Source organism: Rhinolophus ferrumequinum, chromosome 13 (assembly GCF_004115265.2).
Source record: "Rhinolophus ferrumequinum isolate MPI-CBG mRhiFer1 chromosome 13, mRhiFer1_v1.p, whole genome shotgun sequence".
Lineage (NCBI taxonomy): Eukaryota > Metazoa > Chordata > Mammalia > Chiroptera > Rhinolophidae > Rhinolophus > Rhinolophus ferrumequinum.
Window position 1 is genome coordinate 66,319,632 of NC_046296.1, and position 13,142 is coordinate 66,332,773.

At 40.0% G+C, this 13,142-nt stretch overlaps 1 protein-coding gene across 1 annotated transcript in view; it reads left to right on the forward strand.

Annotated features, from left to right (window-relative positions):
• The window catches only part of MBOAT2 (membrane bound O-acyltransferase domain containing 2), a 94,196-nt gene that overhangs the window by 16,661 nt on the left and 64,393 nt on the right, over positions 1-13,142 (forward strand). The gene's annotated exons all lie outside the window — the stretch shown is intronic.

A 13,142-nucleotide genomic window follows, 5' to 3' on the forward strand; every position in this document is an offset into this window, starting at 1 on the left:
TTGAACAACTATTAGAACTTTTCCTTTTCTCTTAAATCATTGCAGTTGTTTATTTTCTCCTTTAATATTTGTAATTGTCCTTTCACTTCTATTTCTTCATACTTACACCCTTTAGAAGTTAAGTAACCTTGTCTCCTTCTTCTTACCTGAATGTTTGTACGCAGGAAGGCTACCAGTACTCCCCAGCATGGGGGAGTGTCAGCTCACGTTCAGAAGATGTGCTTTCCCTACTCCTAGTATCTTTACCATCTGGCTGGAAGGATTGGGACTGTGCCTTCTCAGGTGGCAGGTGGCCTCCTTTACGCCTTATGTCTGGTATGGCCGAGGGAGGGGGCCTTCTGCACACTGTTTTCGTAAGTGTTGGTTTACCAGGTTGTTTCCCCCACTAGACCTAGCTCTTAGATGCAGAACTAGATTTTCCTCATCTCTCCCATGGCTGGTGCCCACCTCTGTAGGCATTTGTCCAATGTTTGCATTGCATACAAGTTTATCATGATAATATTTCTAAACTTTAGAAAAATGATACTAAATTCATTTTAAGCCTCCAGACCATTTCGAAGTCTACCAGCAGGTTTTTTTTTTTTGTTTTTTTTTTTTAAAAAACAAACGAGTTACTTAAAAGCACTTGTAGAATTTCATTGTTATGCTTCACCTGTTTCTGTATTTGCTTATAGGTTCTCATTCCAGTTTTAGTGTTGAGAGAAGTAGACTTAACATGAAGAGGGACCACACCGCTTCTGGGCTGGATGGCATTGTAAGGGATTCTAGAGGCTGCCTGTCCGCCACTGGCGCACCCCGTTGGTGCTGTCTGCCTGCCTTATGTGCAAAGGGCACCCTAATCCACTTCTAATGAGGTGTCATGGTTCATTGAGCAGACATTGCAGTTTGTTCTTGGTCCTTCTTTTAGCAAGCCCTCCTTTATGTTTCTGAGAATAAGAGAGAAACCTCCACTCTTCCTTGATTACTGTAGGTGAAGAAGAAACAAAAAACTGCCATATTGCTTTAGGAAACATATTGGAAAGAAAGTGAAGGTAGACATTCAGTGCAAATTATTTGCCATATCCTGACTCAGAGCCCTCTGGAGAATCCTCTTCTCATCTAAATAGAGTCCTAAGCACCGTCATGATGGCCCTGCCATCTCTCTAACTTCACTTCCTACAGCTTCTTCTCTTTGCTTTCATCTATAGTCGCCTTCTCACACTTCCTTGACTGTTGTAGGCACGTTTCCACCTCACGGACTTTGTTCTTGGCATTCCTGCTCCCTGGATAGCTGTATGGTTCACTGCCTCGCTTGACATAGCTTTCTGCTCAAGGCCTTCTAAAGGAGGCCTTCTCTGATCTGCCCATCCCAAACTGGAATTTCCTGTCATTGTACTCTTTTTGTCTGTCTGATTTTTAAAAATGTTAACCTTACATTATGTTATATATTTGACATTATACACTCATATGTTTATTGTCTGTTTCTCTCACTAAAATGCAGTCTCCATGAGAGCAAGGACTCTTGTTTTTTTCACTGACTTATGCCTCATTCCTGGAACAGTGCCTGGCACATAGCAGGTGCTCAATCAATATATGTCTATTGTATTAATGAACCATGAACCTGCTGATTATGTGTATTTTTTAGGGTTCATTTCTTAAAACAGCAAATGATAGAACAAATGACCTGTTTCAGCATTAACTTCTATTTCCTTTTTGGAATTTCACCTTAAGATTCATGTCATATCAGTTTGGGAGCTGATTTTTCCTTTGTTGGGAGGCAGTGGTTTTAAATGGGGATAGTGCTGCTTTTTCGGTAGGAAACCTAGAACTACTCACTCGATCTTTCTAAGCTGCGGAAGCCTCAGTTCCCTCATATGTAAAATAGAGACAGTGGTAATGGTGGAGTGTTAGGGTTCTAGGACTTAATAGCCTTCTCTAGCTAGATTCACTAGACCTGGCTGAGAGAGAGACAAGGGTCACATCATTGCCAGCATTACTGATAGAAGCTGGATGGGAGCACATGCCTTAAATGTGCTGCCACGTGGAGTTCCTAAGTATTTTACCCTGAGATAATTTAACTCACCCAACACAGGCAGAGCTGGGCATCTGCAGGTTTCCCCCAGAAAAAACACAGCCTCTCCAGCAACTTCCCACATAGAGGAGTGGGCTGTAGGCTGGCAGGTCTAAAGGAAGCCCAGAAGGTTTGGTGGGGTTGCTCCTCTGATGGGGACGCAGGGGAGGGCAGGAGTATTGCACCCGAAGAAACACGAGGCCCAGGAGGGTCCCCCTAACAAATAGGACCCCTTGTGATAAGGACTTCTTTTTATAAGATAGTTTCTCTGGAAAGACTTGGAACGTGGTAAGTGCTCAATAACTATTAACCATTATTATCATTATAACACGTGTGTATATCATTACTTATAGCAGTTATACTGGACTATAATAGTTTCTTTCCCCCCCCTACTTACAAGTCTAGATTGTAAGCTCTTGTGGGAAGTAACTATTCATTATCTCTTGATTCTCCAATGCTAAACTAAGCTAGCGTTGACTTATAGAAGTCATTGAATAGATATTTGAGAAGAATGTCATAGTAGAAAGAATGTGGGTTTTGGAGTCAGAAAAAAGGAATCTGCTTTAATTTTTTTTTTTAGGTCAAGTTGGAGATATGAAAAAGTAAACATCAAGAAAGGAAAATATATGTATTTATGGTTTTTCTCCTTCGTCAGGGAACCTAGATAAACAAAATAACACACACCCTTAATATTTCATTTTATATAGGCTTTACTGTGTTTCTTTTCTCATCATTAATAGGTAGTGGTAAAGAAGTTAGGCTCCTGCAGAGTGGTGGATAACTTACAAATGTTAATATTAGGATGTGTTTTCTAATTAAAAAGTAAAGACAAAGTAGGAGAAATTAACATTGAAAGAAATGTAGTAGTCTTTTTTGGATATATCTCATTAATAGGAAAAGTGGATATTTTATGGAAAAGTGTCTATATATATTCATAAAATTTAAGAAGACAGTACCAGCCAGTGGCAGGTCATCAGTTATTTCCTGCCGACGGCCTCTGTTAGGCACCCCTGAATCTGAACTTCGTATCATCCTCAGCATTGCTTCAGTTGTTGTTTTCTTTCTGGAACTCTTATTTGTTAGATATTGACATCTTGGATGACTTCTCTCTCTATATTCTCTCATTACTCATATCTTTTGGAGACTTCCCTCAACTTTATGTTCAGAGCTGTGGTAGGTTTCATTTTGCAAAAATGGTCACAGCAGTATTTCCAGTACTTGTCACTCCCTATCAAGGATGGAATTTATTTCCTTTCTTCTTGAGCCTGGACAGGTTTCTGACTGCTCCAACTAACAAAGTATAGAGGAAGTGATGCGGTGTGACTTCTAGGGTTAGGTGGTGAAAGGCTACAACTTTCATTGGTATGTGTGGCTCTTTTTCTGTCTCCATCTCTCTTTCTCAGGGTCAATCTAAAAAAATAATAGCCAGTTATTTTACCAGCAAAAATGAGTTTATTTGGGAATAGCAGAGGAATTGCAGGCAGGACATGCAAACTATGGTGAACCATAGGCAAGCCCAGAAAACAAAGGAAGCGAGCGTTATTTTATAGAGGAAAAGGAGGAAGTTGGGAGCAGCAGTTACGAGCAAAAGTCCATTGGAGGAGATTGAGAATTCAGGGTGGCCATGACTTCTTGTTGGCTGAATGTGATGGTTTCTCATTGGCTGGGCTGTTGCTAGGCAAGGAGAAAATCCTCCATCGTCCTGGTGGGGTAGTAAAGGAAGCTTCTTCCTGCCCATATTTGTAAAGTAAGCTGCATCTTGTGGTATGGGCATGAGAGCTGCTCCTTCAGGGCTTCCCAGCTCCACTTTGAATGAGGTTTTCCTTTATTCATTTTCACACCAGCCACTATGTTGTGAAGAAGCTCAGGGCACATGGAGAGGCCACGTGTAGGTGTTTCAACCTACAGTCCCAGCTAAGGTCTCAAATGGCAGCCACCATCAACTGTCTGACAGGTGACTGAGTGAGCCTTTAGATAATTTCAGTCCCTGGCTGATGCCAAGCAGAGCAGGGATGAGTCCTCCCTGCCCAACTGCGATCAAATTACAGATTTAAGAGCAGGAGAAATGTTGTTTTCAGCTACCAAATTCAAGTGTAATTTTTACATCATCAAATTTCTCATTTTGGCAATCATGTTTTTAAAAACGTTTGTTGAAGTGTCATTTTCATACAGTGAAATGCAGAGATCTGAAGTGTATAGTTTGATTAGTTGTGATAAATGCATATACACTTATGCAACCCACATCCCGTGTAACTAACCTTCATGAAGGTAAACTTAGAGCAGAGTATTAGGTGATGAGCTGAAAGAGATTGACGTGAAATTGGTTATAATCTACCGTGTTTTCCTGAAAATAAGACCTATCTGGACAATCAGCTCTAATGTGTCTTTTGGAGCAAAAATTAATATAAATTAATATAATTATATAAGACTGGGTTGGGTATTATATTATACCCGGTCTTATATAAGACCTGTTGGTTTGGACAGTTTCCTGTGTTTTACTGTATAAACAATGCTGCAATGAGTGTTCTTGTTCACGTCCTTGTCACATATGCAAGAGTTTCTCTAAGGTTATCTACCTATGGGTGGAATTAATGCTCGTGGAGAATGTATCTTTAACTTTACTGAAGAATGCCAAACTTTTCCAGGCTGACTCTGCCAATATACACTCCTACCAACCGTGTATTAAATTCCCTTGTTCCACATCCTCACCAGCACCTGCTGTTATCAGGTCAGTACATTCTGGCCAGAATTTTGGGTATAAAAAGATATTTTCTGATTTAAATTTTCATATTTCCTTACATGGTGAGGTTATTGTGTTTTCATATAGTTCCTTGCCATTTGTATTTCCTCTTCTGTGAAATGCTTCTTTTTGTCATTTGTCTATTTTTAAAATTGGGTAATCTGTCTTTTTCTTATTGATTTTTAGAGGTTCTCTCTATGTTTTGGAATTGAATTCTTTATCCATTGTATGTATTATAAAATATCTTCACCCAGTGCATCGCTTGATCATCCGTTTTCTTTATGGCGTCTTTTGATGAAGAAGTGCTAATTTGTTAATTTTTTTTTAATAATTAAAATTAAAAAAATTGTGATAACATGTAACATAAAATTCATCATCTTAACCATTCTCAACTGTATGGTTCAATAGTGTTACGTATATTTACAGTGTTATGCAACAAGTCTCCAGAACTTTCTCATCGTATGAAATCGGAACTGTATTCCCATTGAACACGCTATTCCCTCTTCCCCGAGCCCCTGGAAACCACTATTATACTTTCTGTTTCTATGAATTTGACTATTCCAGAGGCCTTATCTAAGGGGAGCTCCCTAAGAGACTCTGAACCCGACCCACCTCGGTCTAGCTGGCCAGGTAGGCAGACTGTGTCAGGGAAATGATCAGAAATGTGAATACTGTTTGTTCACTGTTCTTTTACTTTGTACATTTCATAATCCACAAATATAGAAGGAGGTTATTCTTATTTTCATGTCGAGAATAGGGTATAAAGAAGTTACAGATGCCTGAGGGTACGTGGTGAGGGCCCGAGCAAGGATTTGTAGTCATGGTGTATTAAGTAGTGACAAGTAGGTTCAGGGCCACAACTGCTGGCCTGCTGTGATATGAAGGGTGACATTCACAGGAGACGCAGTCTCATTTCTGCATACTGTGTATTGTGTAGTTCCCAGCAAACCTGTTTCATCTCTACTTAGAAATGTGAGTGTAAGAGCAATGTTTGGGGATAAGCTTTATTAAAGTAGATCATTCACCAACTTGACTACTGTAACTTTCAGTAGCAATAAATAACTAGTGACACACCTCAAAACGGAGTAACTTTTCAATGATTCATAATTGCTACCTTTGCCTACTTAATTATGGCGACATTATCAGCTGTGCGGGGCTATTTAACATTCGCCTTGGCGTTGGTGTAAATATTTGATGATCTGGGATGGCAGGTGGCCTTGCAGCTGTGACTTCCTCTCCAGCCTGAGAGCGGAAACGGGGTTTTGGTGATGGGGTCAGCGTATCACGACCGTGCAGAGTCTTGCTCCTCAGTCCACCTTACGTCCGTCCGTATGTGCGTACATACGTGAGAGCGTCTACGCCACGTATCACTGTGTAGTTTGGAAATCAAACACTTGGATTAATATCAAAGAATTACTTTTCAGCTCATGCTTAATATTAAAATAGCATCCAGCAATAGGAAGAAGAGATTACACATACATTTGGAATAATATGATGATATATCTGAAAGATAAAACAAAATGTGAGCTTGCAAGTATTTAACAACACATATTTTGTTAGTGCTGGTCACATTCCAGGAGTAGGTGCCAAGGGATATAGTAAACAAAATAGACAAAAATCCTTGTTCTCCTGAAATGTACATTCTTGTGTTTATTGCAATGATTTACTATAGGATAATTTACAGTGTGCAACATCAAGAGACAGAACAGTCAATTGCAATTTTTGGTGGTAGCAGTGCCCGAAACCTTTAAAAGTTCTAAAAGAAAAAGTGAGAAATTACTTAAATTGGCTCATTCACGTAATGTATTCTTGGAGCGCTCAGTGGCTAGTATTCCAAAGACAAGGTACTGTAGATCCCAAGCTAATGATTAACAACTAATACTTTTTATATTGGTATGATCTTTATTGAAAAGTGTACTATGTTTGGTGAGAGGCAGTATAATTTCTAAATCAAATCAATATGTTTGTAAGTTGATACTGTATTGAACTGAAATCTGATGATAATAAGACAGCCCAGGAAAACAGTGAGTTTTTTGCATAATATAAAGTCTTGCAAAATTAATAGGACAGTTGAAATTGACATTTTTAAGTGAGGGTTCTTTTTGCCCAATGGCACCTAGGCCCTTGGATATGTATGCTCTCAAATTAAATTCAGAAAGGATCACCATACTTACTTGGCTAATGCTTCTGATAGTCATAGCAGGAATGAATGAATGAAATAAATAAATAAATAAATTTGATTAGCAAATTTAATAAACAGATTTGTAACATCATTTTAGTGATAAATATTGTAAAGTCAGTAAAATGAGATATTTGGTAAAAAATGATTGGGGATGCTACTTCACAAAAATGATTGGGGATGCTTTTTCCTTTTTGTAAGGTCTGTGAAGCTTTTGAAGATGTGATGTTTGAGTTGTCAATGGTGAAGTATCTGCGTTTTGTGCATCCCAAGTCAGGAGGTGAGGGGGGCTTTGGCCTTGAGGTGGAAATGAGTTGATGTGCTGGAGAAGAGCAGAATGGTGGAAAGGTCATCAGTGAGAGACGTACTGGTAGATGAGGCTAAAGTGGGGTCTGGTGTTTGTGGACATTGTAAGAAGTTAAGATTTTATTTTAATTGTGATGGGCAGTCTATTAGCGTGTTTTAAAGCTAGGGATGAATGTGGTCACATGACTGCCTGCAGTGTGGTGTCTGACTTGTGGCAAGAGAGGTGTGGTTGTCCAGGCAAGAAGTGATGGCAGCAGTGGAGATGGAGAATAGGGCGTGCATGGCAGGTAGAATTTGGAGACAGAACTAAAAGTACTCAGGAATGGATTCGATGTGGAGGGAAAGAAATATAAGTAGTAGTTAAAGGTCGATTGCTGGGTTTTGGTTTGAGCAGCTGAATTTATGATTGTTCATTTACTGAGATGGAGAAATTTTGGGGAGAAATTGGTGGGGAAGGAGATCAGAAGTGTCTTCTGGACCACAGTAAGTTTCAGATACTTACGAGACATTCAGGTGAGGAGGGTCAGCGGCAGCTGAATAAATGAGTCTGAAGTTCAGTGGAGAGGTGAAGACTAAAATTACAAAGTTAGGTCTCAGCCATGTAGAGATGAATTCCCGGGGAGAGAATGGGATCTTCAGTTTACTTCTTTAAACTCAGGAAGTTGGACTGGATGATCTGTGTTTATTGAGTCACAGAGACTCTCTGTGAGAAACTTGAAATGATGGGAATTTTCACTAAAATGCTTCTAGCTTTTTAACCCATGAAAGTGATGAATGGGGTGGGAGGAAATGCAGACATTTACGTGTTCCACATCTGTATTCATTTCATAATTGCTTGTCAGTTGCTTGTCCACAAAGCATGATATATAACTGAGATGAAACATCCTTCCAAAAGTAAAGGTGTCTCAATCAATTGCAGGGTTTTCAGTTAAACCCAAATGATGGTCAATGTGAGTTTATTTTTACTTAAAAATTTTAAACAATCTTACTGAAGTATAATCGACACAGTAAACTGTACATATTTAACGTGTAAAATTGGATGTTTTGACAAATGTATCCATTCATAAAACTATCATTGCAATAAAGATAATGACATAACCATCACCCCCAGTGTCCTGTGTCCCTTATCAGTACCTTCCTCTGGACTTTTCCTGTCCTGCATCTCCAGGTGACCGGTGATCTGCTTTTTGTCATTATATTATAGATTAGCTTGCATTTTGTAGAAATTTACCTACGTAGAATTGTACAGGAGGTACTCTTCTTTTTTCTGAATTCTTTCAATATAATTATTTTGAGATTCATCTGTGTTGCGTATCACCATAGTTCATTCCTTTTTATTGCTAAGTAATGTCCGATTGAATGGCTATACTAGGATTTGTTTATCTAGTCATTGTGAATTTAGACCCCTCTTACTTTTTCCATCAGCAAGTCCTCTGATTTCCTGATATTATTTGTAATCACCCAAGAGATAAACATTGAGGCACATACAGACACACACACACACACACACACGTGCATGCGTGCACACACTCGAGTTCTAAACCCTCTTAATAAAAGGGGACGTAGTTCCTTGTTCTTATACTTACCCCCATTCTGTTTAGGGATGAGCTCCTTGTTAGTCATTTGTCAGGGTAAGTTTGACAAGTGTTGGGATAGGAAACAGTTCAACCGTTTGTGCCTGTGCTCTGTGTGTGAAATCTTGGGATGTGTGCATGGTGTGTTTATTTATTTGTCTTATCTGGATGGAATGTATTTCAGTAAATTGTCTTTACTTGAACTTCATAATTTAACAGTTGTGGATGCAATTAATCTAGCACCTTTTAATTCCACAGGTGAATAGATTCCTTCTTAGATCATAGGAAGTTTTACGTAAATGGTTAAGACCGAAATTAAATGAGATAAGCTCTCATTAAATTGGCAGGTAGAAGATAACCTACTTTTAATCTCTGTGGGCTCTTGATTAAATCACTGCTTTCTGCTGCTGTTTCAGTGCATTTGGAAGCGCTTACTGCTCTTTGGTTTCTGTGGACGACCTGAGAATACACTTCAGGATCTGTCAGTTAATAAATCCTGGGAGTTGGGCTGTTTTGAACCACATTGAATGTAGCATGGAGTGGGAGGTTATGGGATGCCAGGACTCTCACCTTGTGGTTCTCTGTGCTGTTGCCTGGGAAGGAAGAGGAAAGAATGTTGTATCTAAGATACGGGCCTGTCCTGGTCTTGCAGGGCTCTTTGCTGGCAACACCCAGTGTGTTTCATTCATGTGGAATTAGGATAGACAGTTGCTATATCATTCAGGAGGTAGGAGATAGTCCCAAGAGACATGCCACGATGTAATACACATCCTCTTGGGAATACCTGTGGAACGATAGCCCAGTAACTGGTTGTCCTTCAAGATAGAGGATAGTGGTAAAAGGGAGACATTTTTCATTGTATACACCTACCTTCTTATTTTGCACAGTGGACATTTATTCTCTACCCCTAAATACATATATTTTAAGGAGTGATGCCAAATTTTTGATTCGAATTCATTTCCACTATTTATGGGGAGGCCGTAGTTCTTCAATTAAAGGAGTTTGGTGTTACCTTATCAATGGTGGTGCCAACAGTAGTGGAGTTTAATTTACTTTATGCTTGAAAGAGTTGTTTTTCTGTGGCAATGGGCTAATCATTTTGAAAATGCTTATATCCTTTAAGACTTTGTTGCCATTGCATGAAATTTGCTGGGATGAAACTAGCACTACTGATTCAGTGGAGAGAGATGCAATAATCATGATGTTAGATTTCGGTGCCCAATTTTTTGTTTGGAAGTTGGAAAACAAGCATTATCACTTTAAAAAATGTATGTATTTGGGATAGATAATGAAAAATGTCTCCCTTTGACTCAGCACGTGATGGATAGCCATACGTTGTAGCTGTGTTAGTTCTTTCTTGCTATCTCTTCCTCTCCAGTATTCATTTGCTTCCCCAACCCTACCCCACCAGTGAAAGAATGACTAAGATATGGTTTCACATTGGGAAAATTTTATCTTTAAGACCTTTCAGAACAGTTATTTGAACATCTGGGTGTGTATGTAGTCTTGTATGTTTTTTTTTTTTTTTTTTTGTGTGTGTGTGTGTGTGTGTTAACAGATAGTATGGACTTCTGCATCTGGATATCCTACAGATTGTTTTCTTTTTTAAAAATATTTTTGTTAAAAATATAGCTAACATACAATATTATTTTAGTTTCAGGGGTACACCATAGTTGTTCAACATTTATGTACCTAAAGAAGTGATCACCATGATAAGTCCAGCAACCATCTGACGCCTTACCACGCTATCACAGTATTATTGACTACGTTCCCCATGCTGTATACCACATCCCCAGGACTTGTTTGTTTTATACCTGCACATTTGAACCTCTTGTTCCCCTTCAGCTTTCCCCCACCTTCAGATTGTTTTCTTGATACGAGTCACACTGCTCCCTACTCCTAGAGTTCCCGCCACTGTCTCACTAAATCCTTATCTTTCATAACCCAGTTACAAGGCCCAAATAGCTGGTGCACCTTCGGGATGCTTTTCCAGGTCAGGGGACTTGGATGATCCTCCTCTGGTTCTCCCAGGTCTGTGCCTTTGCACTTAAATTGTTTTCCGGTTCTGTGCCTATGACTCACCCCTTTTGTTCCTTCAGGGTGGGACCATATGCTGTGCATCTTTGTATCTCCTGCACGGTTGTCCTGGCCAGTAGTGGATAATGCGTGGATTATTAAGCTGTATGATTTAGACAGGTCACCTAAATACCGAGACTTAGTTTCACCATCTGAAAAATGGGACTTTCTGCTCTGGACATTGAACTGTAGCTCCTCTCACTAAGGTCACCAGTAAAATTGCCCAATTAGGCGGCTTGTTTGGACTTCATGCCCTATGACCTCTGACAGTGACCGTGGCCTCCGGAGCCCCCTCTCGCCCCTCCCACTAGTCTTCTTGTTCTGCTTGCTGCTGTTCATTGGGCCCAGATGTGACCACTGTAGGTCTGGATGGTTATGCCCTGGGTCCTTTTGTCGTTCTAAGTCTCCTTCAGCCATGTCCATGACTTCCAGATTCTCATCTGCCCTGCTGGGGCCAGACCTGTCTTCTGGCCATTTCCAGTGGGCTTTCTTGTCCCCTGGGACTGTATATGCTCAGACTGAGCAGACCTGAGGGACAGTTCTCTCTCCCACTGAAACCTGCTCTCCCCATGCCCGACTGCCCTGTCCTGAGTCATGTCACCATCCGTTAATGACTTGCTGCCTTTGCCTTCCTCTCATCCCCTCGTCCGCTGACCAGTCCTGACAGTCCTGCAGCCGGAGTGTGCTTTGAATTGGCTCTCCTCTGTCCTCCCTGCATCCAGGCCCTCCTTCCTCAAGGAGACTCCCACAGCAGCTTCCTCACCTGCAGCTGCACACTCCTAATTCTGTTCTTCCTTTGCAGAAGCAGAGGATGGATCACATCACTTTCTTATTTTGAAAATCTTTAGTGTTTTTTCATCACTCCTCAGCATGGCAGTCTAAAGCCCTTCACTTTCTGAGCCGCCCCCCCCATTCTGACCTCATCTCCCACAATTCCCTGCCCACACTGTGCTCATTTGCACTTTCGTGCCCTAGTGCTTCCTTCACATCTTTTTTTCCCCTCCTGCTTAAAATGCCCTCTCCCATATTTTCCAACACAATGGTTCTCACACTTTGAGTATTATAGGAACCTGTGTGTGTGTGTGTGTGTGTGTGTATGTGTGTGTGTGTTTAAAAAAGGTGCTTTGGGGCCTACCCCAAAAATTTTGATTCAGTGTCTTGGAGTGAGGCATGATCTCATTTTTTTAAATCTGTGAGATGATGATGTTGAAATGGATGTTTGCAAAGATATGAAAGTATATGTCAGTGGTCCCAGAATGATTCTACAACAATTACGTGTTTTGTTTTATGTTAGACAAATATGAAGAGAGATTGACAGAGAGAGAGAGAGAGAGACTTGACTACTCAGGTGGTTGTGGAGATCAGCTATGATTGGAAACTCTTATGTCACCTACTTTGTGACATTCATCCCTTCATGCTTTTTTTCCTTTGTGACGTTGTTAAAGCACTTTCTATGTAAGCCAGAAAGAGACACGTACCTTGTGTACATGTTTGCTTTTCTCATCAGACTCTAAACTCATCCAGGCTGACACTTTGACCTAGGAATTTTTCGATTTCCCATGCTTTGCCCGCAAGATGCCATATAAACTTTTGTTGCATTAAGAGATATTTGAAAGGTTTTAAACTGTAAGGAGCTTTATAGATGTAATGGTTATTAGTATCAAGAATAGTCGTCTTTCAGATGGACTTATTTTCTGTTTAATTGAAAAACTTCAGTTAGAACTCTAGAGGGTGGAGAAAGTGCTTAGAACTTGTAAGAAAGACATTGTGCTCAAACTGAGTCTGTTTCCAAGAATGTGGGCTCTTAGACAATGTACAGCAATTATTCACTCTTTTTCTCCTTGTGATGCAAGAAAACACACACAGTTCTGTCTTTAGGCAGAGATGTCTCTAAGGGTCTGTGGCAGCACCTGCGTGTAAATAGTGTGATTTGTTCATATCCGAGGGGCCTGAACCAGGAACGTTTTTTGTTGTTACGTGTTTTCTGCAAGTTCCTAATGTCAAATGATTGTTTTCATTTATTTATATATTTTCAAAACATATTTTCCTTAGCATTTTTATGAGGATACTTTACACAAGAGAAATGGAGATCTTTCTTAAGTCTTTAAATATCATGAGTCTTATTCATAGCCTTTTGCTTTATCATTTTTCTAGTACAAAAGAAATGTTGAGGGACAGGAAAGAGCGAGAGCAAGGTAGTTCCGAGTGACTTGTGAA